Source organism: Lonchura striata, chromosome 1A (genome assembly GCF_050655825.1).
Source record: "Lonchura striata isolate lonStrDom1 chromosome 1A, ASM5065582v1, whole genome shotgun sequence".
Classification (NCBI taxonomy): Eukaryota; Metazoa; Chordata; class Aves; order Passeriformes; family Estrildidae; genus Lonchura; species Lonchura striata.
Window position 1 is genome coordinate 5,564,125 of NC_140741.1, and position 23,680 is coordinate 5,587,804.

Consider the following 23,680-nt stretch of genomic DNA (forward strand, 5'->3'; position numbering starts at 1 on the left):
CTTAGAACCTTTCCGATACTCTCTCCTCCTAACATTTCTTGTTACTCAGGTTAATCATATATCCATATAATTCCAGCATGCAGATTCCTCTTACAGGACTTGTCTACTCAAGCATGCCTAAAAATGGAATTGTAGAGCCCATTTTCAGTGATCAGCCCACTTGCACCATGATTCCCAAAGAGCTGCTGGGAGCCTGGATGCCTGGATTTCATGGGGGAAAAAAAAAAAAAAAAGAAGGTCCTAAAAACTAAAATTCCTAAAAACTGCTAAGAGCCTTGATCTCATCTTTGGTTTATGCTGCTCTCATCTGTGACATTTTCCATATACTCAAACACCTTTTTCTCCCTGAATCTGCATGCGCTGAATAGAAAACAATAAATCAGGTCTCAAATGACACATTATCAATTTAAGGCAGCATCTCATCCATTAATGCAAAAAGGGAATCCTTTTCTGTTGCATAACAGGTAAGTTACAATAAGCAGGCTGTGTCTGAAGAAATGTGGTACAAACGTGGCACTCAGCTTTTTGCTGTTTATCTTTCAGCTCCATCTATTAGAATTATTCTTTCATCAGACAAATGAGGCTTTTATGGATATTAGCAGGAGATGTGCATCTGCTATAAGCCATGCAGAGTCATCTGATTTGATTAGTATGTTGAATAATGCTTACATGATCTTATTACCTAAATATGCTGTGTCCTTTTTCCTGTACCCATGTGGTAGCAGCCTCTTTTGGTCCTGGCATTTATCTACAGCATGATTTAAATAGTATGGAGTGGCTAATTTAAGCAGGACTATTCGTCAGGCATTAAATAAGTGTTAAATACAGTGCTTATGGGTGTGTTGCATTTTCCCATGTAACAGAACATGGATCAAAGCTGTTCAAATACTGACAAAGTCTACAACAACAGCCTTACTTTGCTAAAAAACAGTCTTATAAGTGACTTTTTCACTGAATTTTAAAAAAATTAATCATCTTTCATCCCTTTCTGTGGCTTCTTGGCTATTATACAGCAACCACCCTTATAATGAGAGTCATTTTAGTCGATATGGTAAATCCAAGCAGCTGGATTATTTAATTTCAAAGCAATCCAATTCCAGAGTTTAAGTAAACTTATATAATTTACTTTAAAATCCCATCTCCTTGCCCCTAAGGCAAAGTTTCTCACCAGTTTTCTAAGTATTATCTACCAGCCTACCTTGCTTTGTACAGGCTCTGAGTGAGACAGCTCCAATGAAGTTTCGTTAACTCAATTTTCAACAAAACATATATTTTTCCAAATTGCAAAATCATAAGCACTAAAACACCTACCTTTTGACATGCAGTCTGAAGCCTGCATTGCAGTATCAGTGGCACAGTACCTCACCCCTAGGAAGTTTTCTAGTGGTGTTGGACACACAATGATAACAAGAACAGGTGTTCCTTTATATTTAGCCCAAACTTCATTTTGCACCATCTCTTTGAAGCAGCCAATTCCTTCTCATATGAAAAACCTGGATGTGAACAATTTTGGACACAATATTTGGCATGTTTTTCTCCACCTAAAAACCTCTCCCTTCCTCTCTATGACAATTTCTCTTGACAAAGCCACTGGATTGCTTGCCTTGCTAGTAACTGAGGTTTAAGGAATGGGGTATGTTGCATTTAAAAGGGGAGAATTAGGGTTGTAAATCTCTGCCAATAAAATGCTTTGGTGGTAAACAGGGGTTAAATGTCTGCTGTAGTTTGCTCAACAGCTGTACTGTATGAGAGGCTTACACTGCAAACAATAATAATATTTGTGTCCACATATATTACATAATATCCTGTGCCATCAGTAGCCTACCTGAAAGGGGATTTAAAGGTTTTGTAAGCTACAAATTTGCTAGTTTGTTATAGTAAAGGAAAAGTCTCATTCCCTGTTGCTAGCTCATTAATTCAATGTGTAATTGCTATATATAAGTACTCTAAGTTCCTTCTCTATTAACTGAAAGAAAGAAATTAAATTAAAGCCTTTACATGATGCCCAGCATCTTGATTAGAGTGTTGAAGCCAGGCTGCTTTGGTAAATCAAGAAAATCCATATTTTCTAATGTTCCTTTTTCCCTTTTTGACCAGTGCTGCATGCCTTGGAGTCTGCAGAAAAGGAAAATAGTCCTGTGCATAAGGAAGATGCCTGCTGGGATTGCACTGTCCAGCTGGGTTTGGGTTTTCACTCCACGCTTGCAGAGATCTAGAAGTGCATGAGGATCGTGGATTTAGGAGCAATAACTAGAGTATTTACTCCAAGTAAGTATTTACATGCTGAAAAAATTATTCCCTAGCTTCAGGCCAAAAAGAAGAATGAAAAACAATTTCTTTCTTCTGGTGGTAGTGAAGAGGTGTTCATGGAGGAGCATATAACACAGGGAAGTCCACCACCAGCAAGGCAAAGGAATGCAAGGACCTTCAAACTTCTGCTTTTCCCACGTGGTATTATGTTAGAAATGCCTACTCCTAAGTGGAATACAGCCTGTAAAATTCCCAATAGCTGTCACCTAACTGATATTTGTCAGTAATGAACTTTGACAGAAAAAGGTAGGAAAACACCAGTGAAAACACACGTCTAATATTGCCTTCACTAGAGCAAACTGCTGCTCCTTTTTAATTTCTAAGTCATAAAACTAATTTTATTAAGTTTATTCCAATACCTCTATAATTATTTGAAGTCTAATTGTTTCCTGAAAAAAAAAAAAAACACAAGCTTTTTCCCCTTTGATTGTGTCTGATGGCTGCTTCATACATGTTTTGTTTTTTTTTTTTGAGAGCAAATTGTGAAGGGACATCTTTTAGATGGGAAGAAACTTCTCAGGATTTTGCATTTAAGATTTTTCTCATTTTTTTCCCCAACTCCAATGCAACAACAGCTCTCTTCCCCTGTTGCTTTTAGTGCATTTGTATAGAGTTACACAACTCTATACAAATAACCACAATTTCTATGAGTTTTACTTCTCTGTCCCTTATTTATCTGGCAGAATATCATGCTTTTAGAAAGCTGATATTTTATGGTTTCACCAAAAACAATTGGGCACTATAACTCTTTGCTAGTAATATTCTTTTACCTGACTGGGAGGTCTGATATTGTGGTGAGAAAGCATGAAAAGTTCAGCAGTTAATCCATGAAACTCTTGAATAATTAATTGAAGATAAGCCCTTTAAACTCCCATTTAAGTTGATTATAATGAGTAGTTCACTCTGAAGACTTCTGTTTCTTGTGCCTAATATAAAATAGAAGTAGGATAAACTTACTACAGTCATGTTTTGTCTCTAAAATTATTTCACTTAGAGGAAAATTATTTTTTCTTATCTTCCAGTCTCTTTTCATCTGTTTGAGGAAGTACTAGATGTTTAAGAGTCACTACTGTTTTTACCATCCTCATGGGTATGTTACTGAAAAAAGACATTTGACAGAATGATATTCACAAAATTTAATTGGAAGAGGCAGTATTCTATGAAAAGCTTTCCTCATGATATTGCTCTTCTAAAATATTATGAACATAAACATCCAGATCTGGGAAGCAGAGGATTCTTTTCCTGCAGAGATCAGAAATAAGTGCCAAGTAAATTTCTTAAAATTTTTGTTCAAGTAGAGATTTCCTGTACTAAAGGAATGATGAGCATTGCCCTCAAATGTGGAGAGCTCCAGGGTTCAAGGAAATTAGTAACCCCTTCTCCCTGGTACTGTTTGCAACTTTGTGAGGGGAAAAAATGGAAAATTGGATGTTTTATTAATCACTGATAGAGGGAAGTGATCCTTCAGCAACCTCAGCAGGGGACATAGGAGAGATGAGATTGTAATGAGGTAGAAGTGGGTTTTAGCAAACTGCTGGAATTTCTTCTTTAAATTTATCCTGGAATGTGTTAAGCTGTTAGCTGTATTTCCAAAATATCAGACTGAGATGTCCAGGGTGATAGCCACAGAAATGCTGGAGCAATACAAGTGTTTATCCACAGGTCTTCTTCCTAGCCTACAGCTTGGCTCAGCTGTATTACACCCAGGCTTACAAAACCTGTGCTATCCCAGCATGAAATGCCCTAATAAACCATAAATCCTATCTTGAATGCTAAATCTTTTGCTGATCTTGCAACCTAGAATAATTCAGAATGAAAGAGAACTCATGAGAACTCCAGCCCAAACTCCTGCTCGAAACACTATGGGGCTTAATCCAGTCAGATCTTGAAAGTCTACGAAGACTATACAGTCTGAAGTTTGTATCAATAATTATATTTAGTTCATAAAGGACCAAAATTCATGTGACTCAACCACGGGCAAGTGTCTCCATGTTCTGATCAGGAAGTTATCCTAATGCTTTAAGGACAGCACTTGGAGACATTTGCCATACAAAGGGATGTAGTGAGAAGAGGGTGTAAATTAAAGCTCTCCTCTGCAGGGATGGAAATACAGATGCTGGTCCTGAAGAGAGTGGGAGGCTGTGAATAATGAGTTCCTGATAGACAGATGCATACACCAGCATTTTTAGGGTGTATTTAAACAACTTTCCACCCTTGCCTCTTCTTTTAAAAGTGCTCACGGGAATCTGTCTGAAAGGAACATTGCACTGTGTGAAAACGCTTCTCCAGCATGGCCTGGGAAGAAAAAAAAAATATTTCTGCACTGCTGCAAGGTGAATTTCAGAACACTGTGGGTTGTATTGGAGAGGCTGAAAATCAGCAGCAGCAGGGAAGTGGAGCTGGGATGGAACAGGGGTGAGCTGCCTGCAGGAACTCGCTGCCTGCCCAGGGCTCACGGCTTGCAGAGGTCGTGGCTGGTCCTGGCCTCTGCTGGGGGATTAAATCAGGGCTTACAGTGCCTATTAAAGAAACATGGCTATGAGTGTTCACAGCTCCTCAGCTTTATGCCATCACAAGCGGTTTTGCTGGTTTGATTTCTGCTTTAAGTGGGTTTCTGTGAGGAGCGAACTCTGTTTCCAGAACCATTTAAACTTCTGCAGGGCTTTATTTCATCATCTTTTTATCCCTCAAACACCTTTATTACATTGAAAGGCCTAAAGATTTCTCTTTAGTAATTAAGGCTATTGCAGTCTGAATTTCCTAATGGTAAAATCAAACTCCTTTCTGACAGACACCCCTGTGACAAATTGTTCTGCACATGATGCTGTAGAGAACAGAAGGAAGTGATGGCATGGGGGAACTGACCAGGCTCTATTAAATGCTTAGTGACATCAGATATCACTTAAGGGGTCATCTTGCTTCTATATTGTACACTTGCATAACAGCTATTTACTGACACCCAGCAGAAAACTGAAGTTTTATAACCAATAAAATAGTATGGCAGGGACAGATGATGAAGCAGAAGGAAATATTTGATTACTCACAAGGCAGATGACCCCTGAAAGACAGCAGTAAAAACTGCAGATGATGTTCTAAGATGATGTGAGGCTTCAGGCAATGTGACTTACCACATTTTGCAGTGGAGCCATGCTGGTTTGGGAGCTCTTGGCTGTGTTTTGGCAGGGGGATGGGAGGCATTATCCAGCAGAGACCTGAGGAGAGAATAAGAGAAGGATTTTTCTTCTCCCATCAGCATCTCACCTGTGTCACAAGTTAACTGTGGGGGGAGGAGGACTGGCACCATTTGTACTTTAATTTTTACCATGCCTTTTTTTCTTGTGCAAGTCCTTTGGCCCAGTCACTCTAAACCTTTATTTCATTCCAAATAACTCTCAGGTGGATGAGCTGATCTGTAACGTGGTTTCATTTAGGCTTGTGCAGCCAAGCTGAGAGTAGTCCTTGCCTACCTTTTAACCCCTGAACTGTAGGCTTCATTGTCTCCAGAGCAGCACAAAGCACAGAAAGAAAAAAACCAAACCACTCCTGCAGCATTTTCTGAGAGACACTACATTAATTATTGGAAATAGCTTTGCTTGGAACAGTGGAAAATTGATATATTGACATAACTTGAATGAAATGAGTAATATGTGACTTGTTCTCTAGCTAGTTTGTGTTTTTCCATCCCTGTGTTCAGTCTGTAATGTGAGTTTTAAGTAGTGCACCGTGTTGCTTTCATGTTTTTTTGTTGTTTGGAACATCAGCCTGCTTCCCTTGCTCAGTCTAAAGCAGTACTATTTTTGCGCGGTGTCTTGTCAAGTGGTGTACAAATGCCATGGAGAAGTCCCAGCCTTAAGGAGCCCTTTTAACATTCCAGAGAACCACCCAATAATTGCTCTGCCCAGCCACTTTTGTAACCTTCAAGCAGCAAGCCTCAAACAGATGCTGGGTGCTTATAATTAAATTGAAGCTACTTTTTGTTTCCTATCATCTCGACCCTAATATTTAGGTTATTTATGTCTCTGGCTCTTAAGATTGTATAGAAAGGCTGGAAAATGTGAATCAAATGCAAGCAGTTCAGATAGATAATAGTGGATACTAAGAGAATATCACCTGAATGAATGCACCTACAAATTCCATGTGAATTCCTTATGCACCTACAAAAACTACAACTAAAACTGTCAAATATCCCAGCTAAAACCATTAGTTGTTCTAGGATTCATCCACATGGGAAGTATTTTAGCTTTAATACTAGCCATTTCCAAAATAAATCATTACATGGCTCCAGTGTGAACATTCTCTTTCCAATAAAAAGCTGTTATGATGCAGGGGTAGGGGCATAATGGGCTCCCTTTATTTTTAATTTAAGGGTAATTTAATTTAAGGCATCCATATTCAAACAGATATTCAAAGTTCAATCTGCCATTAAGGGAAAGTGGTCTCTAGGTCTCCAACTATACCTGCATCATTTTCCAAAATAATAGGCAAAAAAAGACCTGGGGAAAGTGGCAGTTTGGTATCTCACCGTGCTGGCATCAGTAAGAATTCTTTCTTTTTGTTCTTCAGGAAGAAAGATGAGGAAAACAATTTATTGGTACATCCAGGAGTCTTTTTTCTATGAAAAGACTTTAGTATTCATAGCACAAATCTCTGAATTATAATCAGTCTTTACCACTCGTCTCTGGTTTAGACACTTTAACTGTAATAACACATCCCATAAAATGCAATATTTATTTAATTCAACACAATTAGGTGTGGATAAAATTTAAATAGGACTTTTGTCATTTTAATTTAAATTCTCTGGCAGACAATTCAGTTTAGTGGTAGTTGATTAAAAAAGGAAAAATGTTCCCTAGATTCATAAATCAACCCAATGTTCAATTTATTCAAAGACTGAATTAGGCACTCAGCTAGGGCACTGGAGAAGAAAAAATTACATTGCTTTCACTAATAGCTTTTCTGAGTATGCAAATTTTTAGTCAATTGTAAGTGGCTTTGCAGAAAGGAGACTGGTGTAGAAATTTAAAAAATAAAAACCCTATGTTGTTGAGGCAGTGAACGAGTCCATCTCTACTCCTGCCTCTTTTGGTTTTTATAGAAAACAAATTATTCTGACACCTAGTGAGGAAAATTTCAAATTGCCCAATCTAAAACCAGAAGCAGAAGTACTGTTTGGTGTGAAAGGATTACTTATTGAAATTAATGGGTGTTACTGGAGCACGGGGAAGGGATTCCCTGGCATTTGTTCCTGATTTTACAGTGGTGCCTATTAGCGAGCTTTTGCAGAATGAGCAAAAAAAGTTCTTCAGATTTAAAGCTGTTAAACTATTTAATGCTCAGCTCCAATCCCACAGGACTGGGAGGTCTGTAAACCAGTGGGAAAGCTCTGTCAGAACTTTGATGTCATTCTCATTGCTAGAAGTTCTGCTCCAGTCCTTGGCTGGTGCACCTGGTTCAGAAATGCTCCTCGCCCTGTGCCCAAATTCAGCTGTGCCTTAGGGCCTTTGCTGCCCAACCCATGGAGTTTCCACAGCTCCCCTGCCTCTCTGCTGTCCCAGCAGCTCACAGCAGTGTGAGTTTTCCCATGCAAACCTCACAAGGACAAGGCACTGGGTTTTGGAGCAGAAACTTCCCAGTTTCACCTGGAAGATGCTTCACTGAGTTTTCTATTTGCATCCCTTACTCCCCCTGCCCAAGGTTTGGGGAGGGTGAGAGGAACCTGGCTCCTCACCCCTGCAGGATGCCTGGTGACAGCTCTGAGGAGGTCCTGGCAGTGCAGGAACACTGCACAGCTCACTTCTGCATCCTGCAGAGGTGAAGGGAGCTACTGCAAGGATGGAGCCAACCTCCCTTTTTCCAAATGGCTCCTCTTTATAGGCTTTCCTTGGAAACTGCAATTAGCAGTAAAACTTTGGATTCCCTCTTATTAATCAATATTTTCTCCTTATCTTCCAGGACAAGACCTCCAGAGTGGTTGGTTTGGTATTTGTTGTCCCAGCTGGGACAGCCTCCTCTGCTCGACCAGGATGTGGAGACCAAAGGGGTCCTTTAGGACTCCTGAGGTTTTGTTCCAGCCTCTGAAAGCCTGCAGAAATTTTCTGTGTAAAACACATGTAGAGGTGCTGTTCTGAACACCCAGTGACCACATGAGCACAGCACCATCTCCTGACATTGAGCCAAGCCAAGGTTTAATTCTGCAGCACTCTGGAAATGCTGGAGAAAATGCAAAATCTGTGCCAGGGCACTTTGAGGATGTGTCTGGCCCTGCCAAGTGTGCCCTGGCTCTCTTGGCCATCCCCTCTTTACACCTCCAAAAACAAGTTCAGAGTGACCACAAGTCAGGGTTTCTTGCCTCTCAATTACTGGAACCTGTAAAAGTCTTTTAAAAGCCACAGCTGGGTAAATAAATCGCAGTAAGTAAGTCCTGTACTAATGCCAAGGTGCTGGAGTAATGGATGTAATATGGATGCTAATAAATGCAAATCTTTCATATCAGCTTGAATTTGTGCTGCGCAGAACAGTAACTCTGAAAATGGTTTGTCAGTTTGATTAATGTACCTGTTTCTTATACAGCAAACTCTGCAGGAGTTTGGATTCCTTTAAAGCAAGGTTATAGATGCAAGGGTGCTTAGGGAAAATCTGTTTTCCTGCTCAAACAAAGTACTGTATTTAATAGATATTATCAGAGGGTTGACAAGAAGAGCAATCCCTTGATTAAATATTTACCTTTTGAGACTTTATTGTAGAAAGCATCTTAAAGCAACATGTTATAAAGGTCTCTCGGAAAGAACTCTCAAAATCCAGAAAAGAGTAACAATCCTCTTGGATTAATCAAGAGATTTTAAAAACTACCAGTCAGAAGATTGTTATAATGGAGTATATTTTATTAAATTTTCTAAATTATATTCTAAATATAGATTTGAACTAATTTTTTTCTTACACTCTTAAAATTCTAGTTAACTTGTTTTGCACTGCAGTATTTTGAACATTACACTTCATCTCAATTCTTCAGGGCTGGGTTTTATTCAGAATTTAACATAATCTCTGCCTTCCCCACTTGCCTCATTGAGTCCAAGTGACACTGCACAGACTTAAATGAGACTGTATGCCAGAAAACAGAATTTTTCACCCAGGATGTCTCTAACACACAATTCTGTCACTTAAAATCCTTACATTTTAGCCTTTTTAGAAAGATTTTTACAATTAATACCAAATACTTCCGTGGGTTCATTACAATGCAGAATCCTCTACACAATCATCATTTTAACAGCCCTGTTATGCTGAACATGGCACAGAGTTCAGGATGCTCCCTTTTGTCAATTTTTTGGGAGAACTATCCACACTGCAGCTGCCTCACACATCCCTGCCAGAGTCAGAACTCTGGATCTAAAGGAAAATACAGAAACCACATTAAGTAGGGTTAGGATAACCTGCAATCAAGGTTTATCATTAAAGGTTTCATCCAAAGGCCACTGCTCTTTTCTTTGGAACACATCCAAGCAGAAATGTTCACATTCATAATGAAACTACTGCGCAAATGTGCTCTTTTCCTAGAAAATGGTGCTTCCTTAATATCAATACCCAGAAAGTGAGTGATATTTAGCTATTTAATCCTTAACCATAGATTTGAAGCCATTGAAGGAATACATGACCATTTATTATTTTGTGTTCATGTACTTGCTTATCCAGTGCAGTCAATATTTTTAAGATTTTAACCTGGAATCAGTTTCCTTTGGGCTGATAGTTGCACTCAGGCAAAGCCTGACTGACTTTTTACTTGTTTCTCTTGGCATTGCATGCATTGTGTTTCCTTAGCACTGTGAGAGGCAGTTCTGGTTGGGTTTTATGTTGTTGTCAGTTTTGGTCTGGTTTTTATCTTGTTTGGTTTTTTTATGTTGTTGTTTTGGATGGATTTTGTTTGTTAGAGTTTTTTTTTTTTTTGAAACTAGAGTTCATGACCAAACCCATGTGCTCAGTGCCACTTAAAACTCAGCTTGACTTTTGAGAAGTTTGTGAAACTGGGCAGCAGGTGGTTCTGCTGAAAACTTTGCCTTCCAAGTAACATAAGTTGTTCTGTAAGATGTGTCAATTTTCTTCCTCTGTATGCCAGAGAAACATTTAAATCCAATACATATTATGCTCATGTTAATTTCTTAAAACAAAACGATGTTGCCATTTCAGTGAAAGCAGACTAGGTCAACATCAAATAATCCAAAGTCAGCCTGTTGAAGGCTGAATGATCTATCCAGAACAACTTACAGAAACATAAGTGCATGGTAGCTGTCTTTTGCTTCACAAAAAAACCATTTGTTTGTGGTCCATATTGTGCTGTAAAGCGTAGCTGAAAGCCTGCTGAAACTAATTTGGGATTCATGAGTTTACAGTCTGATTTCAGTTTGTTTTCTCATATAAAATCCTTGTAGGTCTCTCCTTCCTAAGTATTATTTTCTGAATGAAATTGCATCCTGTCACGATTACATGTGTTGAGAACACTGCAAAGTGACATCTAGAAAGTGTTGACAATATTTGTTGTATGCCAGGCCGACCTTTTGGATGATAATCTTTGTATTTGTGGAGTGAAGAGAGACTGATTTTGTTGCTTTATTTTAATTACACTGCAGTGTAGCAGTACCACACATTTTTGAAGGATATTCAGAACTGAAATGTCAGTAATACAAACAACTTTCCATCTGCTCCCAATTTAATCTGAATACATTTCTGATTTTACAGAAGAAGGTTGTTTCTACAACCGGTGAAGGCTGGTAATCAGTTAATCAAAATGCATTGATTGTTCTAATTATTGCATCTTGAATAGGATTTTTTTTGGTGAAGCTTACCCACAATTTAGTTTTGACATGTTTTGCTTTCTATCCCGTGCAAATCTATGGTTTCCAAAAAACTTGGACTTCATCAAGTCTAACTTCTTTATTGAGAGTTAGAGCCAGACCCACCAGTGGGTGCTGACAATGTTTGACCATCCCATTGATGTTAATTGGCTGGAAACAAACCAGTAAAATCAGCCTGAGCAACTTCGTGCAGAGTCAAAAATGCTGCATTTTACCAGAGAGCAGGTCTTGAGCTGCATTGCTCAGAGCACAGAATGAATATTTCATATAAACTAGAAACTTCTTTGGCACTTGGACTCCAAGTTTGACCTGCAGTCTTCGATTTTTGCATATAAGGAATCATCGTTTTCTTGTGATTTTTGTTGTTGCAGCAATACTTTGTCTAGGGGCAAGGGAGCAGGAATATATTTGCATTTGATTCTGGGCCATGGAATCTAAAATTTGTATTTCTTTTTATATTTTTATGTAAATAACACTGCTTCATTTCTACATGTCCAAATTAAATACAAACTTAGAGTACTCTAGTTTCAAAAAAAAACCAAAAAAAACCCAACACTCTAACAAATAAAATCCATCCAGAACAGCAACAGAAAAAAAACCCCACAAACAAGATAAAAACCAAACCAAAACTGACAACAACATAAAACCCAACCAGAACTGCCTCTCACAGTGCTAAGGAAACACAGTGCATGCAATGCCAAGAGAAGCAAGTAAAAAGTCAGTCTGGCTTTGCCTGAGTGCAACTATCAATGGAAAATGATTCCAGGTTAAAGTCTTAAAAATATTGACTGCACTGGATAAGTCATGTATTCCTTCAGTGGCTTGAAATTTATGGTTAAGGATTAAATAGCTAAATAGCACTCACTTCCTGGATATTGATATTAAGGAAGCACCATTTTCTAGGAAAAGAGCACATTTGCACAGGAGTTTCATTATGAATGTGAACATTTTTGCCTCGATGTGTTCCAAAGAAAAGAGCAGTGGCCTTTGGATGAAACCTTTAATAATAAAACTTCTAGCACTGAAACATAAATCTATCATTGTCTAACAAATACAGACCAGATAAAGTCTGCCCCATCTGAAATAATTATTGAGTCCTAAAAGCAGATCAAAATGAGTACTGAAACAATAAGCAGAAACAGAGATTAAACTGTTTTTCATGACAAACATACCTCTACAACCCAACCATGCTGCCAGAAATTGGCTCAGCCATGAGCTAGGAGGAGATCACAGTGAAACTCCACCTTGGGAATACTCTACAATAATTGCTCTTTGAGTGTTTTGCCTTGGAAAGCATCAGCAAATGTCCCTGCTGGTGATGAAAAGTGGCCTCTGGTGTGACTGGACAGGGCAGTTGGTGAGATCAAAGAATCAGAGCTGATTTTCCTTATTTTAGTAAATAAACATGGCCATTTATGTGATATCCAAAAGCTGAAGCAGGTTTAGGGCTGATGAATTTGCAAAGCTTCTTTTGCCTGTAGATTATTAATGAGTGAATACTGAAGCTATTGTTACCACAGGATTTGCTGACACTGGAGATAAACCTGGAGAGATTTTGCCCAGAGAGAGCTCAAGGAAGGAATTGAGAAACTGAGAACTAACCTGGCAGTCTGAAGAATTTCCATGCCTCTGCTTTCTTCCATGGCGAATGTGCAGCATCCACATTCTCTAGACAGAGAGACATAATTCTCTCCCTCAGGAGAAGCACAGAGGGAAGAGAACCCAATCTTCATCCCTGCTCCATTGCTCCTCCCATGTGGCATTTGGTATGGAATTTATTTACCTGAAGTGATTGCTGGATTGGATTCTGGTGAAGGTTGTTTGGGTTCAGTGACCAATTGGATCCAGCTGTGTCTGGGACTCTCAGCAGAGAGTCACAGGTTTGTTAATTAGTTAGATAGGCAAGTAGGTGTGTAGAATAGTGAAGTATCTCTTTAAATACTATATTAATGTAATATAGTATAGTTTTAATAAAGCAGATCCTTCAGCTTTCTGATCTGTAGCCAGACATCATAATTTCTTCCCTGAGCTGGGGTCTGACACATTTTTTACTGTAAGTGTGACCACCCTGGGAAAAGGAAGAAAACCTCTGCTCTGAAGAAGTGTATTCCGAGGACGAGACAGTTTTCTGACTATTAAGCCAGTGACAAGAACTTCTGCAAAGGTCCTCTGATGTTTGCAGATGGACAATTGGCTCCAGAATTGCTGCTTGGTGGATCCTGCTGTGCCAGGACTCGAGCTGCCTACGAGCAGAGCAGAGGATTAATAGAGTGCTAATTCTGCCCTGCTCTGTCAACCCATCCTGGAAGGGAACAGGACCACTGTACATATGGTCTGTCTCAAGCACTGGGGATACCAAATACAAGTTTCTTCTGGCTACATTAGCAGGCCCTGGATAAAATCTGGAAGCATTTCTTAAATTTTGAAAGCTTAAGAGCTGAAATTTTATGTGTATTCCAAGTTTGGACCATGTGTCCTTTGAGCTACAACATTTCTGCAAGACTGGCCAGGCAGATGAAGGCTTGAACTTGTGAAATCACAGAATCACAGAATAATGAGGTTGGAAGAGACCTCTAAGATCATCAAGTCCAACCTATGCCCTAACACCATAACCAGACTATAGCACCAAGTGTCAAGTCCAGTCTTTTTTAAACATATCCAGAGATGGTGATTCCACCACCTCTCTAGGAAGACAATTCCAGTATTTTATTATTCTTTCAGTGAAAATTTTTTTCCTAATATCCAACCTAAACCTTCCCTGACGTGGCTTGGGACTGTGTCCTCTTGTTCTGCCAGTTGCTGCCCAGGGGAAGAGATCAAAAAGTGTGGAAGAGCTGGGAAATAGAAATTATATATTGAGCAACAGTTAAAAAATAAATACTTTATAGGATTTGGAATTTCAAAGAACTTTCCAACAAGAACTAGAATTATCTTTTAAACATTTGGAATACCACATGAAAATATATAGGAAAATGTTCTGGTGTGGCAAAGTGACTCCTTCAGACATGCTCTTAAAATAACATCAACAACTGAAGGAATAAAAAAATTAAAATCAATCTGACACAGCTCTAGAAGCTGAATATTTGGATATGAATTTTATAAAGTTCCCTTAAAATGTGACATCAAGGCAGTTGTTGAAAATAATTTGGACATTATAGTGGACCCTGACAGCTTTGATTTGATGCTGTTCCTGAGGCTGGGATCCTGATATCAGAAAGGAGTGCATCATCTTGATTTTTCCAGTTTAGGAAGTGTGATTTCATGTGTGGCCAGACAGTCAAGAACTGCAGAAGCCCCCCATATTGAGCCCATGTGGATGGATGGTACCAAAAATTCCAGAGTCAAAAAAATGTACCTTAAAGCTTCCTTTCTACAAGTAATAAAAGATAAAAGTTGATACATTTTTTTAGCTACAATGATTATTGAGCGATCTGGCTTATAACTCCCCCTGCCTCAGCCCATAAAAAGATCAAAACCAAACAACAATACGATGAAAACACAACTGCCTTTAGACATTATACTCTCAAGCTGGAGAGCTAGTCCTACCCTACTCTTGGTTCAAGCACAGCTTCTACCTTGGACCACAGAAAATCCTCAGTGAAAGGCTTTTTGAAATTTAGATATGGATTAGTTTCTCACAAACCCTTTTTCCTTTGTGCATCTTAGAAAGACAAGCAGGTAGGGGGTTATTGAGAATGGTAAGGCAGTTCTAGATAGAACAAAAGACTGATAGCCTCATGCATTAAAGCCCATCTCAGTCCTTTTTACCACGTAAAAACAGTACTGTCAAAAGATTTGCTGTTCCTAAAGCCATGTTACTATTTTTTTATTGCATACTTTGCCAATTAAAAAGAACAAGTTTTATTCCTTGTTGCCTGCAGAGGTGAATCTTTTCATTTGCCTGATACTAACAGCCTGTGTTAGCTCAAATATTGTCTGACATAAAACATATGTTTGTAAAATACTCACCTGCTCTTCAAACCTGCAGGAGGCCAAGGTATTTTAGGGTAAGCAAAGGAATCAGCAAAGGCTCTTTGTTAGGTCTTTTCTGAAGCTGAGGCACTGAGGGGAATTAAGCATTGTTCAACACGAAATCACAAGGTGACAATGCTCAAGCAGCTGTTGACTGCCCTATTTTCCATTCCTTCTTTTATTAAATGGTGAGGGGCTCAGAAGTGTGGGAGTCCAGGGCTTCCCTCTGACTGCCCTGGCAGGTCTGGGACCCTGGCAGAGGGTCAGGAACCCCCCTGGACAGAGCCCCCAGAGACACTGGCCATGGAAAAGAGTTTTCAATCTTACAGGATGAATTACAAGCTCTGAGTGTTTGATATAAGTCATAATTAAGTGTGGCACGCGTGCAGAAGTAAAATTTTAGGACTCTAGATTAGGGGTTCAAAGGGGACAAGATGGAGAAAATTGGGTGTGTCTTGTCCTTTTTCTCCTTCTTCATGCCCTCCATGTGTCACTGTGGTGTTGGCATTTTCCTGTTGGTTCAGGCTGGGGACACACTGTCCAATGTAGGTGACAGATATTGGCACGTTATTGTAAATCCAGCCCAGGGAGTTTCTGGTATTTAATGTTTGTCACATCCCACTGAGGGCAGAGCCCCACACGCTGCCCTGCAGGACAGAGCTGGGCAGGGCAGCAGAACATGTTAGAGATGAACAGAATAAACAACCTTGAAACCAGCACAGACCAATTATGGCTTCTGCTTTGGCAGTGGGGCTGACAGACAGAGACTTTCTACAATCTCAGAATCATCAATTCCACAGATTCCAAAACTTTGAGGTCTTTTTCAATCATTCTACAGCCTCCTTTCTGCCTGCATCAGTTTTATCAGGAACATGATGCTGCTCACAGGATATTAGAGAGAATTTAACATTTACCTGCTGGCAGGAAACCATCACAGTGGCCAAATTTTCTTCTACCATATGTATGGGTCATCATATTGACTGGCTCTGGACACTCACCAATTAATAGGATTGTGTTACAGCAAGAAAAGTTCAATTTCACAGTTAAGACCTTCCCTTTAAGAATTGCAACTCAGTCTAAATACTTCTCTTTCTTTGTGTGTGGTCTTTGTGTGTGGTAAAAATACAGGGAGTGTTTTCCTCAATAATTTTGTATTAGAAAGACTCCAATGTTTTATGTAGCTGCAGATTTGTTTTGAGGGTTTTTTTGTTTGTTTGGTTTTTTGGGTTTAGAAAAAAACAACAGAAAAGTTGCTTTTTAGAGTCGTTTTAATGCTCTCCTGACTTTGAAATTTATTAGCAAGATGTAAAAAATAAAGGAGAAGGAGAATTAATCTCTTATACCCTTGGTATGAGCTTAGAGCACAGGTTTTGAAATGAAGGTTTAATAAGTTCTGGACCTGACTAAGAGAGGACTCAGAGACAAGCACCTACTTACCAGCAACCTACTACAGAGGTACTGAATGTAATGTTTCTGAAAGAATTCTTGAAGGATGGACAAAAACCTATGAAGTTTTCCTGTGTATATGATTTTGAAATAAGTGCCAGTAAGGTGCAATGCCAGTTGCTCCTCAGGCTGGTATTTCTGACAAAATGGGACAGAAGTAGGAGAACGAAACATCTCATCCACACTGCTGTGGCTGCAGCATTTGGTTCCCATACATCCCTGGTGCTTTTAAATCACTGGAATGGTAAAGGGAATAAAACTTCCTTCTGATACTTGCCTGGCTTAACAAGCTGACCTTGAAGCAAAACCTGATTATTGTCCTTGTCTCCCCCTCTTTAAAGCTTTGCATCACAGCCTTATCATTTCCACGTTCCTTTTATTATGCTTTCAAGCCAATATACTGAATTTAGCAGCGTTCACTTGTTTTGTGCAGACTTGGTGATGCATGAGAGCTGTAAAATTACACCAGCCCAAGCTAAGGCAGTTTTACAGCCTCTGAGTAGGGTCAGAGAAAGGCAAATCAACTGCAGCACAGCTGTGGTTACATCCCACCATTTTATGTTCTGGGAGCTTGAGAGTTCTCCTAAGTGCACTGATACATGTTGGTTAAAATAATTTATAATTAGTTGATATTCCTTCACTTATAAATAAACCTTCTTCCCTGAAGAAAATGGTTTTCTCCAAGGTGTTAAATTGCACTAGTTTTGTAATAAAACTGACCTGGGAGGATTTATGCAGGGAGACAGCAATTACAGCAATTAATTACTCGGGAAGAGCAGTACCTCCTTCCTGCATTTCCTCATCTAGCTGGTTCACAGTTCATTGTCTTTTTATCTCCTTTATTCAAGTCCTACCCATACATCACTGTTATCCTCCTCCCCTTGCCCACAGAACAAACCAGGGAGCTCCTGTCTCTTAGCAGGAGCATAACTAAGTGCCATCAAACAGCACTGCATTTAGTGGCTTCAGAAACAGCCATTCCAAGGGCTCAGTGAAAGGCTTTGCTGCAAAGAAGAGCTGAATTCTCCCTCTTCCCCTCCAGCTGCAGTTTCCAGTGGTCACTGGGGGATGCCTCATTAGCTGTCTAAGGCAGAAGAGGCTGTTGATGCACCTTTGGGATAGACTTCCCTGCCATCACAAGCACTAATTACTCGACAGATGAACTTGGTCCTCAGTTCCCACCACACTGATGGGTTTGAAAATCATCCTGCACACCTTGGTTTCTTCTTCTTTGCTGCAGCCTGGGTGAGAACCAGCCTTTATGAGGGGAAAAAGTGGCCTTAAATTAATGTGTGTGCTTTGTTTAGAAGAGTTGTCTTCTAAATCTCATGATGAAATTGGTGACCTTTGCAGCTTCTCTGCCCCATTTCAATAGAGTTGCTGTACAGATAATTTTTAAAATAATGTTCTACATGAACTAGCCTGACTCTTAAGTCCCATTTCTTCTAAGTTTCACCTGAAGCACTTGATCTTTTCTAAATGACATTGGCTTTTAGCAGAACATTTTCCTAGCACAATCTTTGTCATGGCCCGTTTATAGTCAGCATTAGAAATGAAATTACCTGGAAAGCAATATTTCTTCTACTTCAGAGGCAAGCCATGAGCAATAAAATTACAAGCAATAAAATATAAATGTATCTTAAAGTGAAACACCTTGCACTAGCTTGCTTCAACAGACAGAGAAAAAAAAAACCTGGCCTTTAGGGAGATGAACACTTTGAAATTTCAGATTTCTTCAAATGTTTCTGTCTAATGCTCTTGGCCAATTCAAGTGCTGAGTTTATAGATAAAGTAGGGATAATAATTCATTATACTTCTTTTAGAGAATGACTGAAGGGAGCTAAGGATTACTGGGGCGGTTTTGTGTGTGTTTGAGAATAGGGTTTTATAATTCAACCTTTAAAATGGAAAGTTGATTTCTTCAAATTGGAAAGCAGAAAGGTAGATTTCTTTCTTTATAAAGAAGCAAATGCCAGCCAAAATATGAAAGAATATTCCAGGGCTATAGGGATTTATGACAATAAGATTAAAATTTACAAATTGCCTGATCAAGTGAGTCATGATTGCATTAGGGTAATCTAAGGCTCTGCTGTGAGATTAAGATGATTTCTTTGTCAGATGAGTTTCGTTCAAGGACTTGAGTAAAACCAAGATGCTCAAAGCTCCATGCCTTCTACACATGTAAATATTGAAGGAATTTAAGGCACCTCCCTTCTCAAAACAAACAAACAAACAAAAACAAACAAACAAACAAAAACAACAACAACAAAAAAAAACCAACCAAAATGTACAGGTTTATCAATGGTTTAAAAATTTTTAAAAATACTTTTTGGATTTGCATAAATATATAAAGAGATGAGACTAAGACTGTATCAAAGCTGATATTAAATTCTGATAGGATTTAGTTGTGTTTGTAATTTTGCTTCCATGTGTTAAGACACAGTCTGTTCTATTAGGTCTGTACTTCAGCAGGCTTCCGAAAGGTACTGGAACTCGCAGTGGATTCTGTTTTGCTGTTTTTAAACAACAGCATTTTATTGAAACTGAATCTTTACAAAACCCCAGCAAATCATTTGACTCTGTGTTATGCAGAGCTTGAGAAAACAGGCAAGAATAAACCATTTTCCCTGGTTCATAATCTGTGGTTCTGCTCTGTAAAGTCATTAGGCTCAAAGGCTGCCTGTGGTTCCTGCCCTGATGCTTTTGTTCTGTGGAAAAAATTGGAGGGGGCTGCTTGACATCACAGATGTGAGTCCTGCAGAGGGATCCCTTTATTTTTTTTTCCTGATTTTCCAGAATTCATAGCTGCAAGTTGTCTGAGCATGGGAGGCTCTGGATGATTCTTTCATTTTATGCTTCCCTGTATAACTATCCATGGTTAGACCAAAAACTCAGGGACAGAAGGTGGAAGAGGGATCTGTGGTGGGCTGCAGGGACAGAGAGTTCAGTAAAAGCTGACCCAGATCCATCTCTTCTTGATGCCTAGAGAGGCTAACCTTGAACAGAGGCTAAACACAGTTCAAGGAATAAAGAAGGTATTTATTAAAAAGGCCTTCAAAGGATACACTTTGGGCAGTAGAAGAGCCCAGCCATGGCTGCACTGAAGATGGACTCCAGGTCATGAGTTTTCACACTTTTATAAGTTTTTCTCCATTTACATATTGGGGTTAATTGTCCAATTACAGCTTCAGGACATGAAGTCCAGTTCTCTCATGCTGCTCTCCTCAATTTGCTGCTGTTTGTACTTGTGGGGCCTGAAGCTGTAACAGTGTCCTTGGTTCTCAGGCTGGAAAAGGACTGGTTTGTCTAATTCAGCTGTGAAGAGAACTTGCTAACACTTTATATGAAGTCCAGAGTCACACACAAATGCAGTACAGAATCTGGAAAATATGAAAGCTAAAACTTAATGCATCACCCTCCACCTATTATTTTCTACTTGAATGAGCTTGTCTGAGCCACTGAAGAGGCCAGGCTTGACCTTGCACACCAAGTACTAAGGAACTACCCTTTTGAGAAGGATGGATATCCCTTCTCCACCCCTTCAAACAAGGGGTCCTGGAATTCTTAAAGTGCCCTGGGAGATTTGGACAGCCCTAATGATGATAACTGCTACCTCTGTGGCTGGGATCAGTGCTGACAGCAGTGCTGAGACCTTTTGCTGCCCTTGCTGCTCTCCAGTCCCTCCCAGAACCTCTTCCCACTGTCCATGTTTTGTAACTATCTGTTTCATTGAGCTCATGTGGAGTAATAACTAAAAATTATGGGACAACAAAAATAAATCCAAAATTCTTTGTTCCTCTTTCCCCCCTCTGGGCTCAACAGGTCCTTCCCTCAGGGTTGCTCAGCCTAAAATTAATCTTAAACTCTGCTGCTGTGCAAACATTTCTACCTCCTTCATACACAGATGTTGTACCACGTGGGTCTCTGCAAAACCACAAAACTTACCAAATAAGTATCAACCTTTCATCAAAGTGATATGGATTTGCAAGAAGTTTAGAGCAGTTGGAGGGATTGTTTTGGGTGTTGAATATTTCTCTAGCTAAAAGATAGAGAGATATTCAACAAACCCTCCCTAAATTTCTTACCAGAAGATTATATCAAAACCTAAGAGCTTGGCAGTTCATGAAAATTTAATTAAACATGCTTAGTTGTTTTCTATAATGCATTAGCACAGTGAACTCTGAAGTCTCTTCCTTCTCCCAATGGAAACTTGGAGGATTCTGTGTTTGCATCTTTTCCATCTCTGTTTGTCTGCAGAACAGCCTAGGTCAGTAATGGTATGTGACAAGCTGAATAAAATCTTGCCAGGAGAACTTGAAACTCATTTTTACCTCTTCAAGTGATCTCTAAAACTTCTTATTGATTATATTTTCCTGGTGCTAGAAAAATAACTATGATAATTCAAGAAAGGAGGAGTACTTTTTGATTATTTGCATTTTTCTCCATATCTGTTGTAAGCTACCTCTTTTCTCAGCAAGAAACAGTGTTGCTCTCATTTCTGTGCTGCTAGAAGATGCTCAAGTGTATTTTTTACTACTGCTGGAATGCCTAATTTGTCCACAGATGCCAATCCTTGTCCAAATGGAGGCCCTTTGCCAGCAGGTGTTTTTGTGGCACATGTAGTGAGATATTTTTTGTCTTGTATTCTAATCCTAGTCCAACTCTGTAGGTTTATAAAGTCTCATAGAAGCAGGTTTATAATTATTTAGTGTTTCTAACTGGCTTTTTTATCCCCTGCAGAAATGGAGCCATGCTGCCTTGTATTGACTTCCCCATGTTGCTATTGTATTCCCAGCAGCTTTCACAGAAATAGCCTTCCCAGAGCAATATTAACTACTAGTGATTATGTGATAGAGTAATCTTGTATTTTGGGAATATCAACTCCCACAGTCCCATCAAAAGATGATGGGCCTCATTATTCTAGGGAATTTATGGAGTAAGGAATGGCAGGTATTGCAGGGATGAGGACACTGGGATTAGTGCTGAGCTTGTGCTTCATACCTCTCCACAAAGCTGGAGGGGCAGATGTGTATTTTTGATTTTGGGGAACATAATCTGATAGTTATGTAAAATATTGGCATTTCATTTACTTGTGCTATGGCATTAACTGCTGTATAAAAATGATGCTATCATTAATATCTGTAGTTATTCTATTATCATCATCACCACTGTGTGACATCCATAAAGCTGCAGCTTCCTCCTTTGTCCCCCTACTCCACATGTACAGCAATTCCCAAAAGTACTGTGGGAAGTCTGGATGAAAACTTAGTTGCCAATGCATGGCCAGCAATAGGCAGCAGAAAACAGCCTGACTACCCAGGAAAGTTGACTTATTTCAATGGGTTCATTAGTCTGCCTTTTTAAATAGAGAAGAGGGATTCTGGTGCCCAGTCTTGCATTGATATTTCCATTTTTTGGTGCATCAGGCTCCAAACTGCAACTCCAGAAAGAGTTGTGCTTTCTACAGCTCCCTTCAGGATCTGGCAGCCTTTTGCAGAATTCTGGGGCACCCTAAAATGACACAGGGCATCTCTGTTTTACACCTGACTCACCCCCTGAGGCTGCTAAGGAGTTAAGTGTGCAAACTGGAATTAAAACCCAAAGCCCTAATTACAGTGTGGAGTCATTTAGCATTCAGAGCTGGGTTCCCTCGCGCTCTGTGTCAGGACAGGAGAGGAAGGGTTGGTGGGCAGCTCCTCCTCCTCCTCCTCCTATTATTCAACATGTTCTGCACTAACTCTGAAGTCACCCTCCAACCCAGATTCCAGAGGCATGGAATTCTTGGGGAGGAAAATACAATGCAAAATTAGGAAATTTCTAATTTTGGAGCTTTTATGTTGGTGGCACAAAAGTTCCAGCACATCAAAGACACCGTTGTTGCTATTCCTACCCTGTTCCTGAGGAGGCCAAACGTGGATCTCCTGCGAGTTTCCAGATGGGGTTCCTGGTGGAATATGTGGGAAGGTGTTGCCTTTTTTCCTCCCTTTTTCTTCCTGCCTTTTTTCTTCTTTCTTAAGCTAGCAGGGATGAAAAGAGTACACAGCCTTTACTCAAAAAATGGACTTGGTGAGGTGTTTCACAGGCAAACAATGACAAATGAATACATAGAAAGACCTGAAAGAAAAAAGACATTCCTTAAATTGATAAAAAAATACTGTAAAAAATGCAGCCTTTTGAGCAAAAAGTTGGTATCCTTTTTATCAGGTAGCACATTTTCACCAAAAAAAAAAAAAAAAAAAAAAAAGAGCTGTGTTTAATGTGTAAAAATGACCAGCCTCCCTGTTGGGATTCTGCAGTCACAATGACTGCTTGAGCACAGACAGCATGAGAGCACATTTCTGCCTGATTCTCACCTCTAATCCTTGTTCCTCACCAATCTCAAAACTTGTCTGCTTATGCTCTGATTTCGTTACTAGTATCCAAATATTTACTTTCAAATCTAAATTATTGAACAGCCATTTGCACATTTTGCCCATTTTTAATCCATATACAAGTCATAGATGCTGAAATTTGGAAACAAAATTAAAAAGATTAATTAGAAAAATGTTAAAACAAGGTATAATTGAAATTTTGCCATGAAGATGTATTTTCCAGATGTTTTTGTTCATGTCTGCTCCTTTCTAAAAGCCTTGGCTTTGATGATTGAATACTTTCTGCTGAAAAGCTTTTCTTAGAAGATTTCTTAGCAGATTTGTTTGTGTTAAGGACACTATGCAAAGACAAACAATCACCTACCATCAATATTGAACATTTCATTTAAATAATAAGAATGTCTGGTATTAGCCTGAGATGGTAATTTGCTTTGGAAAATATGGTAGGTTTTTTTAACATACCCACTCATTCTACATGGAATAAAAATTAAACCGATTTAACTGACTGAAAAAAAAAATCTGTGAAAGCATACTGTGCTAATTCTAGTTTATCTATGAGATTCTATCCTGTTCTGAGGACTGATGTGACCACATGAATTGGCCTCAAAATATAAGAGAAACAGCTGTGTCCAGTTTCACCCCAAGTTTACTGAGCAAGTGAAATTGCAATGAAATTTTAATCCTTTTCTGGACAAACAAAACAGCTTCCTCAATTTCAGTGGATTGAAAACACTAGAA

General features: G+C 39.2%; 1 long non-coding RNA gene across 8 annotated transcripts in view; it reads right to left on the reverse strand.

Moving 5' to 3' along the window:
• The window catches only part of LOC110473198 (uncharacterized), a 105,744-nt gene extending 89,694 nt beyond the window's left edge, over nt 1–16,050 (reverse strand). For all 8 annotated transcript variants that reach the window (XR_014951951.1, XR_014951946.1, XR_014951950.1 and 5 more), the window contains exon 1: nt 1,312–16,050. This is a non-coding gene — a long non-coding RNA (uncharacterized LOC110473198). The remainder of the gene's footprint in view (nt 1–1,311) is intronic.
• Nucleotides 16,051–23,680: the final 7,630 nt, after the last annotated feature.